The sequence below is a fragment of the Rhinolophus hipposideros genome (assembly GCF_964194185.1).
Source record: "Rhinolophus hipposideros genome assembly, chromosome: 23".
Classification (NCBI taxonomy): domain Eukaryota; kingdom Metazoa; phylum Chordata; class Mammalia; order Chiroptera; family Rhinolophidae; genus Rhinolophus; species Rhinolophus hipposideros.
The window spans coordinates 42,284,281-42,306,094 of NC_138069.1; the positions used below are offsets into that span (position 1 = coordinate 42,284,281).

At 44.7% G+C, this 21,814-nt stretch overlaps 1 protein-coding gene across 7 annotated transcripts in view; it reads left to right on the forward strand.

Annotated features, from left to right (window-relative positions):
* Window positions 1–21,814, forward strand: part of RNF216 (ring finger protein 216) — a 141,459-nt gene that overhangs the window by 66,061 nt on the left and 53,584 nt on the right. The gene's annotated exons all lie outside the window — the stretch shown is intronic.

The following is a 21,814-nucleotide window of genomic DNA, read 5'->3' on the forward strand; positions in this document are numbered from 1 at the left end:
CAGTTGGGAGGAAACTCCTAGCTTCTCCTTGGGGAGGAAAAGAGAAGCCTGGAACATACATCTAACTTTCAAACTTCTTGGAGTGCTACCCAAAGGACTGGCTTCCATCTTTCCTGCATCTAAACACTGATAGGAAGGGGCACCAGGTTGGGGAATCACTGAGAACAAAGGCAGTAGTTTGAAGTAGCACACACGTACTTGTCATTGCCCCTGCTCTTGACTTAGTGTGGAAAGAATGCGAGAAAACCCCATCTCCCAGTTTCTCCCTAAGGTGGAAAAGCGTTGGAGCATATGTCCAACATTCGGCTTTTTGGGGGACTGCCCAAGGGGCTGGTTTCTGCCTGACCTGACTCAGCACAGACAGCAGCCTGTATATTTAAATGCCTGGAAACCTCAACAAAAAAAGAGCTGGGCAGCTTACAGCAGCTCCATCTCTGTCTACTGCAGTACAGTAAACAGACACCAGAGGGAACAGGAGATTACAAACTCCTGAGAAAAGAAACCAGCAAAACATCTCTGATTGGGAATTGACACACATAAATCCAGAAAAGACGCATCCACAGAAACGGCTTGAGATGCCCCCAGAATCTTTAGCGAGATTGATTGGTGAAGCTCTTTCCCTGTAAAAAGCCAGTCTGTAAAGACTAGGAGAGGTGACTATTTTTTCAGATGTATGGATGTCAGTACAAAATAACAAGGCATTAGAAGAAGCATGGTCCAACAAAGGAACAAATAAATCTTTAGAAACTGATCCTGAAGAAATGAGGTACGTGAATTACCTGAGAAAGAATTTAAAATAATTGTGAAGCTTCTCAGTGAGCTTAGGAAAATGGTATATGAGATGATGAGGATGAGAATATCAACAAAGAGAAAATATTTTAAAGACCCAAACAAAATTCACCTGAAAAATACAATAAATGATTGAAAATTTCACTAGAGGGGTTCAGTAGCAGACTTGATCAAGTTTAATAAAGAATCAGCAAACTCAAAGACAGGTTATTTGAAATTATCTAGTGAGAGGAGCAAAAAGAAAACAGAATGAAGAGTAAGGAAAGCTTAAGGGACGTACAGGATACCATCAAAGAGACCAGTACATGCACTTTTAGAGGCCTAGAAGGAGAAGAGAGGAAGAGGCAGAAAGCTTATTTGAAAAAATTAGTGGCCATATCTTCCAAAATCTGGGAAAACAGTGGACATCCAGATTCAAGAAGCCAAGTGTACCCCAATTAGCTTGGACGGAGACACTTTATAATCAGATTGTCAAAAGTCAAAGACAGTTTTGAAAACAGCAAGAGAAAAGCAACTTGTCATGTACAGTGGACCTCCCATAAGCTTCTCCATTAATTTTTCAGCAGAAACCTTGCAGGACAGAAGAAAGTAAAGTGATATATTCAAAGTGCTGAAAGAATAAAAGAAGAAAACTGCCAGCCAAGAATACTGTATCTGGCATAACTATTCTTCAAAAGTGAGGGAGGAAGCCGGCCCGGTGGCTCAGGTGGTTAGAGCTCCATGCTCCTACCTCCGAAGGCTGCCAGTTCGATTCCCATATGGGCCAGTGGGCTCTCAACCACAAGGTTGCCAGTTCGATTCCTCCAGTCCCGCAAGGGATGGTGGGCTGCACCCCCTGCAACTAGCAACGGCAACTGAACCTGGAGCTGAACTGCGCCCTCCACAACTAAGACTGAAAAAGACAACAACTTGAAGCTGAATGGCACCCTCCACAACTAAGATTGAAAGGACAACAACTTGACTTGGATAAAAAGTCCTGGAAGTACACCCTGTTCCCCAATAAAGTCCTGTTCCCCTTTCCCAATAAAATCTAAAAAAAAAAAAGTGAGGGAGGAATTAAGACATTCCCAGATAAACAAAAGCTGAGGGAGGTTATTACCATTAGACCTGCCTTACAAGAAAGCTAAAGGGAGTCCTTCCAGTTGAAACAAAAGGATGCTGGATAGCAACACGAAAGCACATAAAGTTGTAAAGCTCACTGGTAAAGGTAAATGTATAAACAAACATAAAATACTCTAATGTGTGTATATGGAATCCCTTTTAACTGATACAGAATTTAAAAGGCAAAAGTATAAAAAATGACTATAGAAATTATTAATGGATATACGATAGAAAAAAGATGCAATTTGTGGCATCAATAACATAAAGGGGGGTAAAAAATTTTATATATGATTGAAGTTGTTACAGCTTAAAATAGATTGTTATAAATATATACAGGAGAAAGTGAGAAAGGAATCAAAACCTGTCACTACAAAAAAATGAATGAAACAGAAAGGAAGACAGCAAGAGGGAAAAAGACAAATAAGCTACAGGACAGAGAACAACACAATGGCAATAGTTAAGTTCTTCCCTATCAGTACTACTTTAGATGTAAATGGATTAAACTCCCCAGTCAAAAGACACAGAATGGCTGAATGGATTTTAAAAAAGAAATAAGATCCTTATCTACAAAAGATTCACTTTAGATTTAAGGATACACACAGGCAGAAAGTGAAAGGGTGGCAAAAAGATACTTCATGCAAATGGTAACCAAAAGACAGCTGGGATGGCCATACTTACACGAAATTGTCTTTAAATCAAAAACTGTCACAGGAGACAAGGACATTATATAAGAATAAAAAGGTCACTTCACCAGGAAGGTATAACAAGGATAAATATATATGCACCCAGCATCAGAGCGTCCAAACATATGAAGCAAACATTGACAGATACAAATGGAGAAATAGACAGCAACACAATAACAGTAGATTTCTGTACTCCACTTTCAATCATAGATGAGCAGACAGATCACTAAGAAACAAAGGGCCTTAAACAGACACTGTAGACCAAATGGACCTACAGAAAAAAACAGACATATACAGAGCATTCCACCCAGCAGGAGCAGAATACATGTTCTTCTCAAGTGAACATTCTATGAGATCAGCATCACCTTAATACTAATGCTAAACAGCGATGCAATAAGAAACGAAAACTACAGACCAATGTCCCTGATGAATGTAAATGCAAAACTCCTCAATAGAATACTAGAAACCTGAATTTGGCAACATATTAAAGGGATCATATACCACGACCAAATGGGATTTATCCCTGGGGTGCAAGGATGGTTCAACAAAAATCAGTGTGATACACCACATTAACAGGAGGAAGAATGAAAATAATAGATGGAGAAAGAGCACATTTGACAAAATTCAACTCAACAAACTAGGAATAGAAGGAAATTACCTCAACATAATAAAGGCCATATATGAAAAGGCCACAGCTAACATACTCAGTGGTGAAAAACTAACGACTTCTCTAAGTTCAGGAAAAAGGCAAGGATGCCCTCTGTCGTCACTTCTATTCAGCATATTACTGGAAATCCTAATTAGAGCAATAAGTAAGACAAAGGGAAAGGCATCCAAATCAGAAAGGAAGAAGTAAAATGTTCTCTCCTTGTAGATGACATGATCTTATATGTACAAAACCAAAGATTGCGCTTTAAAAAAAGAAATTTGAACTAATAACAAATTCAGCAAAGTTGCAGGATACAAAATCAATATGCAGAAATCAGTTCTATTTCTATATATTAACAACAATCTGAAAAGGAAATTAAGAATACAGTCCCATTTACAGTAGCATCAAAAAGAATAAAATACTTAGGAATAAACTTTAACAAAGGAGGTGAAAAACCTGTACACTGAAAACCACAAAATATTGCTGAAATTAGACACAAGTGGAAAGACATCTGTGTTCATGGATTGGAAGACTTAATGTTGTCAAAGTGTCATAGTGTCCAAAGCCATCTACAAATTCAGTACAATCCCTATGAAAATCGTACTGGCATTTTTTCAGAAATAGAAAAAAACAATCCTAAAATTCGCAGTGAACTACAAAGGACCCCAGATAGCCAAAACAATCTTTAGAAAGAAGAACCAAAGCTAGAGGAGACCTCATACTTCCTCACTTCAAAGCATATTACAAAGCTACAGTAATCAAAACTGGGGTACTAGCATAAAGGCAGACATAAAGATGAATGGAACAGAACAGGGAGCCCAGCAGTAAACTCATGCATATAGAGTCAAGGGTGCCAAGACTGCCCAATAGGGAACGGATAGTCTGTTCAACAGATAGCACTGGGAAAACTGATGGGATAACCACATGCAAACGAATGAAATTGGACGTTATCTTATACCATATTAAAAAACCACTCAAAATGGATTAAAGACTTAAACATATGACCTGAAACTATAAAACTCCTAGAAGAAAACATGAGGGGAAAGTTTGGTGATTTCCTGGATTTGACTCTAAAAGCACAGACAGCAAAACCAAAAATACACAAGTAGGACTTCATCAACCTAAAGAGCTGTGCAACAAAGAAACAACAGAGTGAAAAGGCAACCTATTATATGGGAGAAAGTATTTGCAAATCATTTATCTGTTAAAAGGTTAATATCCATAATAGAGAAAAAAACTACAACTCTTAACAAAAACCAACCCGTTAAATGGGCGATAGGCCTAAATAGACTTTTCTCCAAAGAAGACATACAGATGGCCAACAGGTATATGAGAAGAGAAGGTGCTCACATCACTAATCAATCATCAGGAAAATGCGGATCCAAACCAGTTAGGTGGTTTCACCTCACATCTATTACAATGGCCGCTAACAACAGCAGCAACAACAGCAGCAACAAATAGCAAGTGCCAGCCAGGATATAGAGAAATTGAAATTCTTGTGCATTTTTGGTGGGTATGTAAAATGGTACAGCCACAATGGACAAATAGTATGTATGCCCTCAAAAAATAAAAACTACCATATGATCTACCAATCCCACTTCTGGATATTTATCCAAAAGAATTGAAAACAGGACCTTGAGATATTTGCACTCCTGTGTTCGTTGCAGGAGGAAACAAGATATGGAAACAGTCTAAATGTCCATCAGTGGATGAATGGATAAAGAAAATGGGGTCTATCCATACATGCACCAGAATATTATTCAGTATTTAAATAGGATGTAAATTCTCACACATGCAACAATATGGATGAACCTTGAGTACAATATGCGAAGTGAGATAAGCCAGTCCCCAAAACATAAATACTGTATGTTTCTGCTTACAGGATGTATCTAAAGTAGTCACACTCATAGAAGCCGGAAGTAGCGTGGTAATTGCCAGAGGCTGTGGGAGGAAATAGGAAGTTGTCATGCAATAGGTATGGAATTTCAGTCATGGGTGGGGGGAGGGAGATGACGTTAAGGGGGATCAAATATATGGTGATGGAAGGAGAACTGACTCTGGGTGGTGAACACACAGTGGGATTTATAGATGATGTGATACAGAATTGTACACCTGAAATCTATGTAATTTCACTAACAATTGTCACCCCAATACACTTTTTAAAAAAAGGAATTTCAGTGAGGCAAGATGCAAATCTTCTAAAGATCTGCTGTGTAACCACGCACATAGAGTTAACAGTACAGTACTGTGCACTTAAAATGTGTTAAATAAGGTAGACTTCGTGTTACGTTGTTTACAACAGGAAAAAGAGAACATGGTTTTTCCTTTCCCCAAGGTGGACATGGAGAAATGAGTCTGTTTTGTGTTACTGAAGTTTGAATTTGTTTCCCAAAAGCATCCTGAGTGATAGAGATTGTGAGAACCAACAGTGACCATGGGGGTGGAGAAAAGGAGCAGACTTGGAAGACAGTAGGGAGCTGGGTTAGGAGGAGCTATTCTGACTGTGAGGTAGGGACAAGTCCCAATGACTTACTGCTCTGCTTTGGGCCACTAAGTAGGTGATAAAGCTATTCACACAAAATTGGAAACAGAACAGAGAAGATTCCAGGAGAGAAGATCAGTTCTGTTTTGGACATGTTGAATTTTGAGAGTGGAGGTTTCCTGTGTGCGTATGTTTTTCCAGTACCGTATGCACATAATAGGTGCTCCGTCATTATTTGATAAGTGACTGTGATCAAGAACACAGGACAGGTGGAGGCTGGAGGAAGATTGTGCCTTCGCGAATAAGAAGCTTTGAAAGAGAGCCCTGGGCGTAAGCAGAGGATGGGGAAGCAGGCCCACCAGGCGTTAGGGAACAGCTATAGGTAGATGAGTTGAGGGAAATTATTATCGTAATAAAAATGTGGAGTCCTGCTGTCTAAGTTCAGAGTACGTCTTTCTGTTAGTTCATATCTGTTTATGTTCCCCAGTAATGTTTTACAGTAAAGAGAATGCGTCATACGGCATTGTTGATTAGCGAGCTTCAAAACTTGACCGTCACCTGCGGTTAATAGCATTCACGTTCTGGACTCGCTTTCTACTCTTAAGGTAGGGTCTGTGGTGAAAACTGTGTCTCATGGGAACCTGAAGCAGTGACACCAGGTTGCAGAAAAGTCCCCACCCTGTCCTTTGAAGGGGAAAGGAGAATTTACAATTATAGCAGAGCAGGTCCGTCCTTATCTTGAGCTATGGAAAGAATTGCCACCAGGTGGCACTGGTACTCCATGACGAAAGGTTTGTCTCTTAGGCATTTTAAACGTTCCTGTGTCAGCAAAACAGGGTCTTGTAAGCAGAATTGACGGAATCCGTCCAGGCTTAGGACCAAAGCAAAGCACTGCGCGCATTCAGAATTTAACACTAGAGATGTCGGTGTTGTTAGGGCATAGGCTTTTTACCTTCTTCACTTGTACAAGTTCTCCTTATGACATCCTTTTTCTTCAGCTCGATGGCCAAACCAACCGTTAATCTTTGAGGATTCCTAATGTTTAAGGAATGAGCCACTAGCTGATTTTGGCCCATGTGAGACTACGGCATCTGCTTCCTTACTGCAGTACCTTTGCCAGTAATCTAAACTCTGCTTAGATTTCCAGGACTTTGTCACTCGGGGATGAGGCGTTTATATTAATGTATTATCTGGAGGAGGGCTCAAATGCCTGGAATCAAAGCCCTCAGACCTGAAGAATTAGACACCATCTTTGAAATGGGGAATGAGTCTTTGTTTCATTGATATGATGGAACGCTTTGTCAAGGTCCTCAGCGCCAGCCCTGTGTTTTCTCAGATAAAGGAGTAATCAGTCTCTCTTCAGCGTGTTGCTTTTAGGAATGAGTTGGATGTATTGGGTGTGGGACAGCAGTGTTAGATAAAAGATTTGAAAGCATTGCTTCTGGAATACTTATTCTTAGGGTCAGAAATTTCCCTGCTGAGTCTTTTTCTACCTTTCCAGAACCATAACTTAGCTCCACAAAGTCGAGCTTTCTGGAAAGGTAGCCAGGTCACAAGGTGGAGATTTAAGAGTACTCACAACGCAAGTGCTAAGGAACGGAGGCCATCGGGTGGTGAGACTTTAATGAGAGTACCTGTGAAGATGCCGAGTGTGGTGTCTTTTAGTGGAGCCTGAGAAAGTGAATGTGTAAACACTCATCTTTTTTCAGTGTCACTGATATTTGTTTTCATGTATCTTTCACCCACCAACTCTCCACTACTCATCTTTTCCCACCCTTTGCAGGCATTTCCTGTCCTTTGTAGCATTCAGTGTTATTGACGCTATAGCAGTGAAATATAACTGACATTCACATCTGCACTGAACCAGTTTGTTGCTAAAAAACAGGCATCTGCAGTGCCTACAGTAGCTGAATGGCTGCGTGAAGAGAGTGTAAATGAGTTGGGACCAGTTGTCAGAGCCAGGGGGCTCCAGCTGTGACAGGGGGTGCTTGGCACTTACCAGCAGCACTGTAATTTGAGGCCCAGCTAGTCAGCTGACTCCTGTGCTGAGCACAGGCCTTCACATTTATCTAGATGTGAATGAAGCTTGATCCTCTTGTTCCCACTATCAGGGAAGACCTTTATTCAGGAAGAAACATTGACAGGAACCAAATGTCAGAGTGACAGAAAGAGTTTTAAGCCCCCAAACGCGGGCTCGTTTATTGGTATGGAAGTTTGTGCTGCATAATGCAAGTCCGCAGCAGCAGTGGGGTGGTGTGGGGATTCCTTCTCGCAGATTCAGCCTGTTCCTGCTTCTCTCAAGCTGAGGCGCTTCCTTCAGAGCCTGGGGTTCCAGCCGAGTAGCTTCAGACTCGGGCACAGCCCTCCCTCCCCTTGGTCCCCGAAGTGTGAAGTCATGTGATGGTAAATGGTGGAGCTGAGAACCCACAGGCAGGCCTCCCTGTTCCCGCACGGTCCCAGAGCGGATCCCAAATGCCATCCCTGTGAGCCACTCTCCCATCAAGCACTGAGCAGAGCTGACATTGTAGCAGTGAGGTTTCAGGATTTCACTGGATTTTTTTCTTAATATTTTTGTCAGTTTTCACTTTTTAAAATTCCCCATAGGAAACAGCATAGTGAATCTGTGCATCATAATTACACACACTTCCTTACTTGACATGTTAGCATATCAAACACTGTGAGTAGAGAACCTAGTTTTTATTTTGTGTGTGTGTGTTTCCATGAAGAATAAAAGCAGCAAAGGCAAATACAGTGGTCCCTCGGTTTTCTAATGTAATCCGTTCCGGAAGACCGTTCACGTTCTGAAACGTTTGAAAACCGAGGCATGGTTTCCCCACAGAAAGTAACGCAAAATGGATTAATCTGTTCCAGACCTTTAAAATCAACCCCTAAAACTGCAAATTTAGCATGAATTTTACTATCTAATGATACCATAGATCCATAAAATTTACGGCATTCGTAAACTGAGAGGTTCGTCAACAGAGACGTTCAAAAACCGAGGTACTGCTGTATTGCTTCCCTCTCTTCTTACCTTGCCTTCCCGATAAAAATCAAATAAATACCATATCTGCTGTTGTTTGTACTGCTTATTTAAAAGGGAGATAGATATGTACCCATAGTAGGGGAAGGTAAAAATACACATATATTAAAGTGAAATGCCAGTATGGATAAAACATTTATTTTTGTTACCCCTCAACCCCACAGAAGTAGTTTTTATTCCTATATCTCATCCTCTTTATCCCTTGATTCGGGCACTGAATGGTGAAAACAACTGCCTCTTCCTCTTGGCCTGTGTTAGAGGAGGTTAGGGGACTGGTAAGTGGGCTCGGTGGCACTGCCATACCTATCCCCTCCAAAGGGCTGATGCAGCCCTCAGATTTCAACCCTTGAAACTCTCAGAGGTTGACTGCTGACCTTCCAGCAGGTGGTGGAGTGCATCTCAGAGCCAAGGTGGTCCAGACTGAGTTGTCAGTGTGGACTCAAACTTCCCTGCCCCCGAGGAAATGGGCATTGTTCTGCTTTGCCCTCAGAGAATGTTCTGGCACCCAGCAAAGCTGCTTTAGATGGTTAAAATGTTGCCACCCTCCCAGAGACAAATCCCAGAATTTTCTGTTCGATTCAGAATGAAGAGGCTTCACATCTCTCCTTTGTCAGTGCTGCTTGGAGAGAGTCCTGCTGCTGCTCCTTATTGACACGGTCTCTGTTTTGAGAGTTCTCTGGAAGACAGTATAGGAGAAATGTTCTCTGACGCGTGGCTCTGGGCCCAGCGTTGTGCTGGAGGGTCACATCCATGGCTTCGCTTACACTGCAGTTAAGGAGACAGTCGGATGTGGTGGTTAAACGGATTTTGATGTTAAACCCGCTCGTGCTTTAATTCCAGCTCTTCCATTTCTTGGTTTCATGACCTGCGATACATAACGCCATCTGCCTGAGCCACATTTTCTATCTGTAAAATGAGAACAATTATACGTACGTCATAGAGCTTAGGTGAAAAGTAAGTGGCGTGTCACGTATGTCTCAGTAAGCTGGGAGTGTGGGGTGTAAGGGTGTGATGTACGTGAAGCGCTTACTCCAGTGCCCGAAAGACAATTCCTAAGTTAGGAACCAGTAGCTGCCCGTGAAAGGAAGGTGGAGATTGGTGCCAACAGTGTGTGCTGAATCCCAGAAGAGAAGAGCTTCTCCCAGGTTTGTAAAATCTGCAAGAGCATGGAGTTCCCCTGACATGGGCAGATGGGAAGTCCCATCGGGACTTACTAGTTTTTCAAATGATGTACAGTCACGTGCTGCTTCGGGGTGGGGTCACGTTCTGAGAAATGCGTCCTTAGGCAGTGTCATCCTGTGTAACTATCAGAGCGTGCACTTACACACCCAGATGGTCCAGCCTACTGCACACCGGGCTGTGTAGTGCTGCTGGGCTACTCACCTGTACAGCCCGTTCCCGTACAACACATGAGATTAAATCAAGAGAAGATGCGATCGAGAGACGCGGTAAACACGAGACGTAGGAGGCAGCTGCCAGCATACCAAGGCGTACTGTTTTACAGCAAACTTTTTTTACATAAGTAGAACATGTACTCTAAAATGATAAAAGTATAGTATAGTAAATACATAAACTAGTAACAGTCGTTTGTTATCATTATCAAGAATGTCCTGTTGTGCTTAACTATGTGCTACGTAATTGTATGTGCTACTTTTATACGACTGGCAGTGCAGCATGTTTGTTTACACCAGCGTCACCACAAGTATGTGAGTAATGTGTTGTTGCCCTGTGACATCACAATGGGTACGAAGTCATGAGACCGTAGGTAGGAATTTTTTAGCTCCATTATAATCTTAGGGGACCACTGTGGTGTATTCAGTCAGTGACCGAAGCGTTGTTACATGGCACATGATTGTATTCAGAAAACTCATTTCTTACTACTGTGTTTCCCCGAAAATAAGACCTAGCCGGACAATCACCTCTAATGCGTCTTTCGGAGCAAAAATTCATATAAGACCCGGTCTTATTTTACTATAATATAAGACTGGGTCTTATATAACATAATATAATATAATATGATATAATATGATATAATATACAATACGGGGTCTTACATTAATTTTTACTCCAAAAAACGCATTAGAGCTGATGGTCTGGCTAGGTCTTATTTTCGGAAAACACGGTAGCACGATACAATGTAAAGGGAATAGATTTTTTAAGCTCAGTTTTTTGTTAACCGATTTGTTCTGTAAGAAACAATCACTCTCACTTTTGCCCACATTGTTCAAGTTCAGAGAAGGACCCCATGCTACCCTGTGGAGAGCTGTGTCCTAAAGAAGGCCACCCAACCGTAGGTTTGCTCTCCGAAGTCTCACTTGCCTCGAAGTCTCACTTGCCTCGGCCGCCGCACTGCTGTGTCCCTCCTCTAGGGGTTCTCGTTGATCTTTTTTATCCCTATCCAAAAGGATTGGTTTCTCAGGGAATGATACTCAGATGAATGTAGGAAGGGCCTAGAAACAAAACTGATACTACGTTTGCTGGAGAACTCAGAATTAGTCACAAAATGAAGATAAAAACCCCTGGTTTGTCTCAGTGACTTATTGGTAATGGTTTTTGTTTTCCTGGGAGAATGCTGACCTTTGAGTCCTGACCTCCCCATCTACCTCCCAGTGCAGCAGGCAGGCCTGGAGGTCGAGACTGTCATCTTCTACTGTCCTCATAGTGAAAAGATGTACCGCCTTGTCCCTCTTTGTTGCTTGGTCTCTACTAAAATGCACTCTCTGTAGTATTAAAACAGGTTTGTATGGACACTTTATTAAAATAGAAACTCTAGGGCCGGCCCCGGTGCCTCAGGTGGTTGGAGCGCTGTGCTCCTAACGCCGAGATCGCTGGTTCGATTCCCACGTGGGCCAGTGAGCTGCACCCTCTACAGCTAAGATTGTGAACAACGGCTCTCCCTGGCGCTGGCTGCCGAAGGTCAGCATGGGTGCTGTGTGCTGTTGCGGGGTGCTGTGTGCTGCCCTGGGCTACCGTGTGCTGCCGTGAGTGGCCAGTGGCCAGTGTGAGTGGCCGACACCCGGCGAGAGCTGCCGTGAGCTGCTGTGAGCGGCTGACCAACTACTGGTGACCGACCGCCTCAGCCGGGGGAGCGCAGGGCTCATAAGACCAGCATGGGCCAGGGAGCTGGGTCCTACACGACTAGACTGAGAAATAATGGCTTGAACTGGAGGGGGGGATGGCAGAAGAAGGGCAGGAAAACAGAAACTCTGACCCTGTTTCATGGGTTTTGTGGCCACCGTTAGCCAGTGTGATTAGACTCATCACAACCTAACCCTGTTCACAAACCCAAAACTTCAAGTGCCTCTCCTAGAAACCACACATTGTTGAGTGCCTTTATATGTCTTGCTAAAACAACCTAATGGCCTTTTCTATGCCTGTGGCCTCATCAAAGAAGAGGTGCATGTGGATTCAGTCTTTTGAAATCTCACATTAAATATCTCAGGAATTGATATCTAGAAAATATATTTCTATAGAGTCATTTGCCTCCTTTTTGTCTTTACACTAATTGTGTGTTACCGGGTGTCAGCATCCTAATTGGTTGTAGTGATTCTCATTGCAGTGTCCTTGAGGAAGGAGTGTGCGCGCGCGTGCGTGTGCTCGTGCACATGTGTTGGAGTGTGGAGCGTAGTAGCCCCTCTTTGCATTCTCAGCACAGAGCACTGCAGGGCTTCCAGCCTTCCAGGTAGAAGAGAAATTGTTGCTATGGTAATAACACAAGCACAAAAACACACTGTATCCCCATGGGTCTCTGTCAGGGAGGCGGAAGCAAAGGAGTATTCAGAGAGCCTCTAGCAGAATCAGAGTGAAGCCTGGGCTAAAGCTGCCACTCGGTAGAACTGCTCGTGTTTACTGTTGAATTCAAGGTCATTTTCCGATTGTTCTGTGGTGGCTGAGCGTTGTAAATGGCCTTTTTGCCTTAGTGTCCTCCGCACAAGCATACAGAGAATGAGAAGGGCCTCTCTCACCTCTCAAATCCCAAAGCCACATGGCCTTCTCCCAGACCACAGTTAGAAATGCCTGTCTGTAATCTGGCCAGTGTGCCCTTCAAGTGGGTCAGCCACCCAGACCCACAGCACCCAGTGCCCTTCGTCTCCAGTGTAACCAGCTCTTTTGAAACCAAGTGGCAGCTGTGTGCTCTCTGTCCGCACTACATGCTAATGTCCCGTGAGAACAGACTCAGGATCACCTTGGTAACTCGGAGCAGGGCTGAGAAACTTCAGTCCAGTCCTGAGGTCGGGGTGAGGAGCACAACTGCAGGCCGGCTTGCTGTTCTCCCAGAACGTCAGAGCCAGTGCAATCAGGGTTCCTGGGTGTGGACGTTTCGCATTATAGTTCAAACAGACAGAAGTCAGGGTACCTGCCAGCAGAGCTCTTGGCAGGTTTTAGGGGCTTTCTACTCCTTACTTGCTCAAAGTCACACAGCTAGCAGGTGACAACATCAGGAGTCAAGTCCAGGGCTTCCTTAGTGTTATTTGTGTGTTTTTGAGTGTGATTTTGGTATGATGGGTTGGTTTTAAGACTTATTTGTTAGAGATACAAACTGAAATACGTAGAAATAAAATGATGTGTAATCTGGGCTTTGCTTCAGAATTATACTGGAGGAGAGAGGATGGCAGGGTAGATGGGATATAGATAAGCTGATTGGCCACGAGTTGCTAAGTACTAAACATGAGTGATGGGTGCATGGGGTTTATTGTATTATCTGCAGACGTGGTGGGGATGTGGTGTTTTCCAGCTGCTCTAAGAATACTCCTCAGCTCCCGTAAGGATTCTGAGATGGATTGCTAGACCATAATGTAAGCAGTGAACAGACTCTGGGAGCCTGGGGCCCGGTGCTGAGGCCTCTGCGAAAGCTCTGGGACAGCCTTGGCCTCGCTGTGCTTTCTCTAGGACGACTTCAGCATGCAGTCCATCCTCAAGGCCAAGAGAGAGACCAGAGGGCCTTGTGAGTGTCCTTCCAGTCCACAGTCTGTGATTTCTAGGATACTGAGGGTTTGCAAACTGGCATTGGCATTTGGTTTTCAAAGAGAAATAAGCTAAGAGAATTTCTCAGATCAAATCCCTATGGCCTCATAAAAGCGCTTTTCACTTTTATTTCCCCTCAAAAGTTTATATAAAAAGCATTTAAGTTTCAAAAGCTCCCTGTGCCTGAGAAGCTGATCCAGATTCTAGCCCAAAGAATGAGATGGATTGCAATTTTTTTTCTTCTCTTGTCTTTGTGGCAGTCCTTTTGCCTCTCTCTCCCTTCTTCTGTCAGATGTTGCTGCTAAAAACGTCTCCTGTTGCTGCTTCTCCTGTTACCACAACTGTCTTAGCTCCAACACCCTCTCTCTTCCCATAAAAACCTCCTTTTCTCCCCCAAGGCCAGAGCCCATTCTGACCTAACCTCCTCTCTCCCAGCATGGACCTTTTCTCCAGGCAGGCACTCTTGCCCCGACCATTCATCACCATGGCCCTGCCTGCCATGCCGGTCCTTTCCTCTTTCCCCCTTTTTTCCTCTGGACTCACTTTTTCCTCAAAACCTTTGCCTGACCATTGTGTGGAAGAACCTGCTGAGGATTTTGCCCCTCATGCTCCCTGACATTTCTTCCATCTCTGGACACGTCCATTAGCTGCTCCCTCGCACAGGCTTGTGTCAAGACAGGTGGGTTGTCACTGCTTTAGGTGGAGTATGCTCCTTCATCCAGCAGCCATTTATTGAGCGCTATGCCTGAAGAAATACAAAAGGGTCAGCTACAGCCCTAACCTAAGATCTAGGCAGGGGAGGCCAGTTCAGATACAGACAGTTAAATAGTGAGATGATGACTGCTGTAGGAGAGAGTCACTGATTTGACACGTTTGGGAAAACTTCATGAAAGAACTGGGTCTTGGCCTGCCTGGGCCCTGGTGGGATCTAATGAGTGGAGATAGGGAGAAAGTACTCCAGGGCCAGGGAATGACTCGAGAAGCTGTGAGACTGGTCAGCCAGTAGACAAGTGTGACAGAGCAGAGGGAAATAGGGCTCAAGATAAACAGATCCCAGATGGAAGAGGGCTTTGCAAAGCGGAATGAGGGTGGTGAAACGGAGCTGTTGGAAGTCCAACATGGGTGCTGTGACCAGAGTGCTGTTTGGGGAAGGTGGACCTTGTAGAGCTGTGAAAGGGGTGAGAGTAGGGGAGAGATTAGATACAGTGTGTTTGGGGAGCTAGAACATCTTGTCAATTTAGTTACCATAACATCATTTCTAGTAACCTAGTGACCCGAGGCCTGGGAACACGCAGTGCTGCTGTGGTTCTTGGTTAGCAAACCCTCCAGTCCCAAAGCTCCTTTGTGCAGCACCACAGGTATTTGCTGTGTTTCCTTTCCCTTCCCCATTGGCCTGAAGAAATGGGTCTCCTGAGGGCTGCGGGGTGGGCGGGGGTGGGGGAGACAGTCCACGGCTGATGGTGAGCACAGGCTTGCGCATGTGTGCAGGAGGCCGCCTCCATGTCGCTCCTCCCTCCCACGGGTGGCTGTCCTCGGAGCACAGCACTCTGTAAGGGAGAGTGGGTGTTGTGTTGGAGGGAGCTGCGTTGCTGCTGCAGAAAAACAAGACTCAGCATATCATCTCACAGCTGCTACTTGGCTACCATTCCACGGCCAACCTGTTTAGTCCTTGGATGCCTTAAATAGGGAGAAATCATGTAACCATCACAAGTTTTTCCCCGCCCATTTAAAAGGACTTGTTTTCCCTCCAAAAGCATGTTGGCTAAGCTTAATTTCTCTAACTCAGATAAGCTTACTTTCCCTAACTCTGATGTGCATACAGAGAATTGCCTAATTCTCCTTTTGCACATGTTTTCCCAGCTGTTGGGAGCCTTGAATTTTTTTCATCTGTGGGCCTCCTGGCAGAAATGCAAACAATTTAAGAACCCGTTGTACCAACTGCTGTTTGTTACCCCAGAGGCTTGGGTGTTGGTGTGTTTTCCCGGGGAATTTATTTACCTGGAGTTTGGGACCATGTTCTTGTCCCTGTGACAGAAGACAGGAATCAAAGCTGGGTCGCAACCAAAGCCACAGCCACCTTTCAGAGAGAGAGGTCTCCCTGCCACCTCCAGTCCTACATCCTCGATGTACAAGGAAGTCAATTCAGTTCCTTGGCTGCGATCCGACTGAACCCTGTTTTCTGGGCATCTCTGCTTAGATCTTTCAGCAGAACAAAATGGCCTTTTTTTACCTTGTTTTGCACAACATGCACTTCCACAAAAATAGGGCTTGACGCTGATCATAAATAAACACGTCCCTTTGCAGGCAAGGCAGGGGAGGCCTATGTGGGAGCCGTTTGCCTGGGCCTTGCTTTCCCTTGCTGAGTGTCTGGCATGCACTGTCCATCCAGGGGTGGCTGAGGGGAGAGCATGCTATTCTCCTGCTGCCAAAACCACAACAAATGACAACTTTCCGTTCTGTCATCTCGCTCGGCTCCACTGCTGGGCAAGCAATTCATTTTTCTACCATAAAAGGGCAATGAAGCTTGTGTAGAGCTGTGGTGCCTCTGCACTGCAGTGGGAAAGCAGAGACAGCAAGCAAGGGATGCGCTGCAGGGGTGCAGCAGTGTGAGGGCAGAGCAGGCTTGAGCAGCAGCGTTGACCTTTCATTTCATCGGGGTGGGGGGAGGGGGTATGAATGTGTCGTTCAAACCCTGTGTGGAAGAATTGCACTGATCTGGCCCAGGTGGTTCTTGGCTCTGGGCATTTGGTTCTCTGGATTTGTAATTGCAGGTGCTGGGCTTACAGGTGGGACCTGGGAGGTCAGACGACCCAGACACCTTCACTGCGCAGATGGAGAAAGAGGTTCGCTGTCAGGTGCATAGGAAATCCTTTACCTTCTGTCTTGCGGTTATATGTAGACTTTGGGTTCAGATCTAGCTCTCTAACCTGTTTCCTCAGTGATCCATTAGTGTAGTTTGCTTGTTAATGGTGAGCCACAGAAACCTTGACAATAGAAATACAGTTCTTAATTGGTGGGCTTGTGTGTCAGTCAACCAGGGTCTTTAGGAAAGTATCCTTTTTAGTGTTACCTGCCTGTATAACTCATGTATCCTTTAGGTTATTGTAAATAAATGTTCAAAGTTAATAGAGAAACAAATAGAAAGCAAACACTTGGTTATTTTGAAAATACTTAGAGCACTTTGGAGACGGTGGTTGCAAAACCCCTGCCCCATGCAGCCTGGCAAAGAAACCACATACCAACTCAGCACAAAGTGCCCGGCTGCAGAGAACGCTGTTTCCACAGGAGCCCTGTGCCATAGCCACCCAGGCAGGGCTGTGCTCTGGGCCTCTGCTTCTCTGCCGGGGCAGCGGCCGCCCCAGAGGGAGCAGGATCTCAGGTTGAGCCCACATCTTTTTGCCTGGCTCCCTAGGAGGTTTTCTTATAAAGAACCAAGATTTGTCATTTGAACTTACCTTGATTCTAACTGCACGTCTGCTCTCAGAGCAGATGCTGGAATTCAACCAAGCACATTCCTAAGGGAATAAAAACCTCATCCATGAATCTTGCTGATCTGGAAATTTGGGAGGAAAGCAAGGATTTTCAAGGTTAAGTTTTATTACTGAGCTAGTGCTGCTGGTCAGAATAGATTCTGAGCTCATTGGCTCAAAATCAAAAGTTAACTCAGAAGTCATTCCTGAAAGAGAGTGTCAGTGAGTAGCGATGGCGGAAGCGATCTCAAATGAGTGATTCAATATTGTGTTCCTAGACTTCGCTGGAGAAACTGTAAGACAAGTTTAAAATCTTACCATTCCAGCATGTAAAGCAATTGGGTAGGCAGCCATCAGATGGAAAGCTTATCCAGTTCTTTTTCAGCATGACCTTTCTAAATTCTTTTTTTCAATAGTATAAAACTGCGTATCTTATTAATCTAAGAGCTAATTGGTGTATTTTTCCCTGGTACTTCTCAAGACCATCACTGCCCGTGGAATAAACAGTACGGTGCCCAAAAGAATTCGTCTCCACCATGCTCCTCACACATTCTTTCCTTGTGCAAACCTTGCATGCTCTTTTTTGTCAGCAGCAGCAAGTTCGTCTTATAGCACATTATTAATTCTTATTAAGTCCAATTTTTATAAGGCTTATTTCTTGAGCAAATAGCACTTCCTTCATGGACTGAGTCGCCTTCCTCATCCATCACTGTCTACACATGCCTGGACGTCCTGGCTATGTGGTGATCAGCCTCGAGACATCAGCGTGCTTGCTTCCTAATTTGGTCACAGTATGCTTCAGGCAGCCTTGCCTAACTTAGAAAAACACAAACACAGGGAGTAGCTTTGATATAGCAAAGGGGAATTTCCTCTTATCAAAGACTTGCAGTTCGCCTCTTCCTCTAAAAAGAGGAAGTGACACTTTGGGAGGTTAGAGCTCGCCCTGAGTTCCCTCTTCACGCCTGCTTCTTCATGCTGGCCTCTTGCCAACTGGTTCCTGCTCTTTTCTTCCTCATCCTTCTAATGCCTGTCAGCATTTACAGAGTTTAACTTTATTCTTAAGGAGTTTAAGGGAATAAGGAATTTCCACTTGAACGTTCATCAGTAGGGGAAAGGTTAAATACATTTTGGTACATTCATACAATGGCACACACCAGGGGTCAGCAAGCATTTTCTATAAAAGGCAAGATAGTAAATATTTTAGGCTTTTTGGTCCATATAGTCTCTGTCACAGCTTCTCAGCTCTGCCTTTGTAGCTCGCAAGTAACTATTGACAATACATGAACATGACTGTGATTCAGTAAGATGATATTTACAAAAATAGGCAGCAGACCAGATTTGGGCAATGAGCTGTAGTCGGTCAACTCCTGGCATACACCATAGCGTTAAAAAGAATGACATAGGTCTAGTTGTGCTAGAGTGGAGCTGTCGCCACGATATACCTACTAAGTGGAAAAAAGCAAAATGCAGAACGGGGGTGTGGTGTGCTTCTCTGTGGGCCTCAAATTGGGGGGAGAAGGAGGAAGAGATGTGTGCTGACGCATAAGTAAAATCTGTGTGGAAGGATAGATAAGAAATTGGCCACAGGGAATTGCTTTGGGGAGGCTCCCTGAGAGGGGGGAGAAGAGGGAGGGGAGTGTGTGTACGTTCTTTGTAAATTAAAAAAAATTTACAAAGAATTTTTTATCAACCCATTTTTATCAACCCACTCATCTCTGAACTTTTAAAGCAGAAGGGTTTTATTTTGTCTTGTTTGTTTTAAGAGAACGTGAAAAGAAAGATAGAAATGTGATTTTTTTAAAAAAAAAAATATGCTTGTATATTTTCAAGCCGTAGTTATTTCTCCTGGATCCCAGTGAGGGCTGACTTTACCACCCTCAAAAGGAATGCCTTGCCTTAGGTGGTAGGTGAGGGGATGGGATTTTGTGGTAAGTGGACAGAGCTCTGCCTGTCTTCTCACTGGCCTTTCTGCAGGAGTCCCGCCCACAGCCCATGCTGCTGGACGCGTGCAGCCGGTGAGAAAACCTTGGCTCAGCAATCAGAGCCCATGGGAATAAGCACAGCTTTCAGTAATTGTGATTCAGGACTGCTTCCAACTGCTTTCTTTTCCCACAGAGACTATTTCTGACTAACAAGTAAGGATGGGTTCTGGTTCGCCCAAGCATTGCGTTGACCGGTTTTAAAAATGTCTGCGTTTGGTTGTGAAACTAGCAGATAAAAGTTGTTACTTTCCTGGTATGTAAAACAGTTCACTTTTGGTATGTGAGGAACAATGAACCGTCCAGTAGCAAACCCTTCTTTGCTTAGAAGGCAATGTAGATATGAACAGTTCAGGAGTCGTGGATGGCCACGGGCCTTGCTTCATAACCTCCCCCACCATCTCCCAAGCAAAGATTTTTCAAATAGCCATAGTGATCCTTTTCTAGGCATAATTCGCAGGCTTATTTGCTGGCGTTCAGTTTTTGTATGGAGCTCTGCAGGAATGTCGGATATTGTGCCTTTTGGACTGCGCCTTGGAAACAAGCTGCTGTGGGGCTTGCGGGGAGGTGGAAGGAGCTGGAGCAGCGTAGTCTGTCTTTCACCAAAGGAGTGCCTGGCTGTCAGCCCCAGGGCCTCTTCTGCATCACGTGTCTTGACTTTCCTGTAAAAGCTTTAAATGGGAAGGTATCAGTTCTGCTGAACAAGCAGGCATTGCCTTTTATAAGAGAAGTCATTTAAAACATTGAAAATGGGTTTGAAAGACACTGGTGTAGTTTCCTCTGACCTCAATTTCATACACTAGTAACTCTCCAGTGCCGGAGCCTTCGCCCTGACACACTCCCTGCCAGGTAGCCAGAGATGTGTGTCCATTCCAGAGGAGAGAAGACACTGCCCTTAGTTTGATCAAAGACACCAAGAAGTTGTGCTTTGCCATACAATTCCCCTAAAGGGAGCTGGACTCCTCTGTCTCTCTCTCCCTCTCTCTCTCTCTCTCTCTCTCTCTCTCTCTCTCTCTTACACACACACACACACACACACACTTTCTTCCTCTTAACCAGCACCATCTGCACACACACTCCACCATAGCTCTCTCCATTACTGCTTTTAACCTTGAAACCTCTTACACACTTACGCGTTCATCCTGTTCCTGCTCCTGCATTATTAATGGGCCTGGAGCAATCCAGCCAGAACACTGACATTACTAATTACTGCTTATAACCGAGAAGTAAGGAGCAGGGAGGAAAGTGGGTCACAAGACAGTGTCATAACAATAAAATACTGCTGTCGGGCAAAACTGCTTGGTGTGTGTGCTGTGTGTTCAGGGTGGAGACGGGCCTTCACCGCAGTGCTGAGGCCCTGCTGATGGGAGGGGTGCTGCACTTCCATTGGTCACCCCTGGCTCGTGTCTGTGTGCACAGGCTTAGAAAAGGGGAAATGCTTTTCCAGCAGAACCTGCAAACCAGAATTCTTACTCTGGCAGAACAGGCCATTTGGAAAGAGGCCCTTTGCACTAGGCTGGAGGTGTGAGCCAGAAGGAGACTGTGCAGGAGTGGCGGTCCAGGGAGAATGCAGGAACCCGCCTGGCCTTTCCCCTCCAGGGCTGTCTGCTCATTGTTACGTCTCCTCCAGCCCCCAACCCCAGTTCCATGGCGAGTGTGTCCGCTTTACATGTGTACATCTATGTTGTTAGAAGATGTGAGTGTGGCAGCCCGAGCACATGTGCTTACCTGACTGACGTACAAAATACTGGGCCAGAGCATGGTCCGAGGAGAAAGCGTCTGAACTGACATGCCCTGACGAGCCAGGGCCCTTCCCCACCACCTCTCCTCTGCGGCGTGAGCTAACCCCAGCCCTGCTTACTTGGAGGGGCTGTTTGGTGCCTGCAGAGGTGCGTGAAAGACACTGGGCTGCTGTGCCCATGTGCACTGCTGTGATGGTGTCTGAGGGGAAGGCAGCACCGCCTTCCACAGCCCAAGTTGTGTGTGCTTCATTCAGGGACAGGAGAATTTCCTTCTGCCGTTCCATTGATGAATCTCAGGTTTTTAATGTTACTCGGGGAGCCTTAGCAAGAACCCCCCCAGCTTCTGAGGAACACTGACCGCGTCTCCTAGAGGAACAGGAAGTAGAAAGGGACTTGAAAGATCTGAGTAAAATAAAGTACAGCTGAATTCTGTACAGATGGGTTGCCTGCGCCTTTGGATGCCATCTTCTGAACTCTGCATCTCTAAATTATTTTATTCAAGTGTACTGTCCTGGAATCACAGCCCTGAAACCAGATTTCTTATGTTTTAGAACTTTGCGCGTGCAAAGTCCAGGAGAAAAGGAAAACTACCTTGAAATAACATTTTTCAGTTGTTAAAAAGCAGCAAAGACCATTTTTCTTGAAGAGAAAACAGCTTCGTGAAAGTGAGAAATTATCGATCACTTGCCAGTAGAACTGCGAGGAGGAGAATGTGGGTGTCTAGGTGCCCTGCCTCCTGGTCTTGAGATGTTCTGCTTTTTTCTTTCTCTTTTTTTATCCGACAAATATGGCTGTCTTTGAGAAAGTGTTGGTGAGTCATAATTCTCAAACCTGAAAGTAAATCCTGTCACTTGCCCATATCTCACACTCCAGCAAGATGCAGGGCAGGTGCTCTGAGCAGCGCTGCCCAGGAC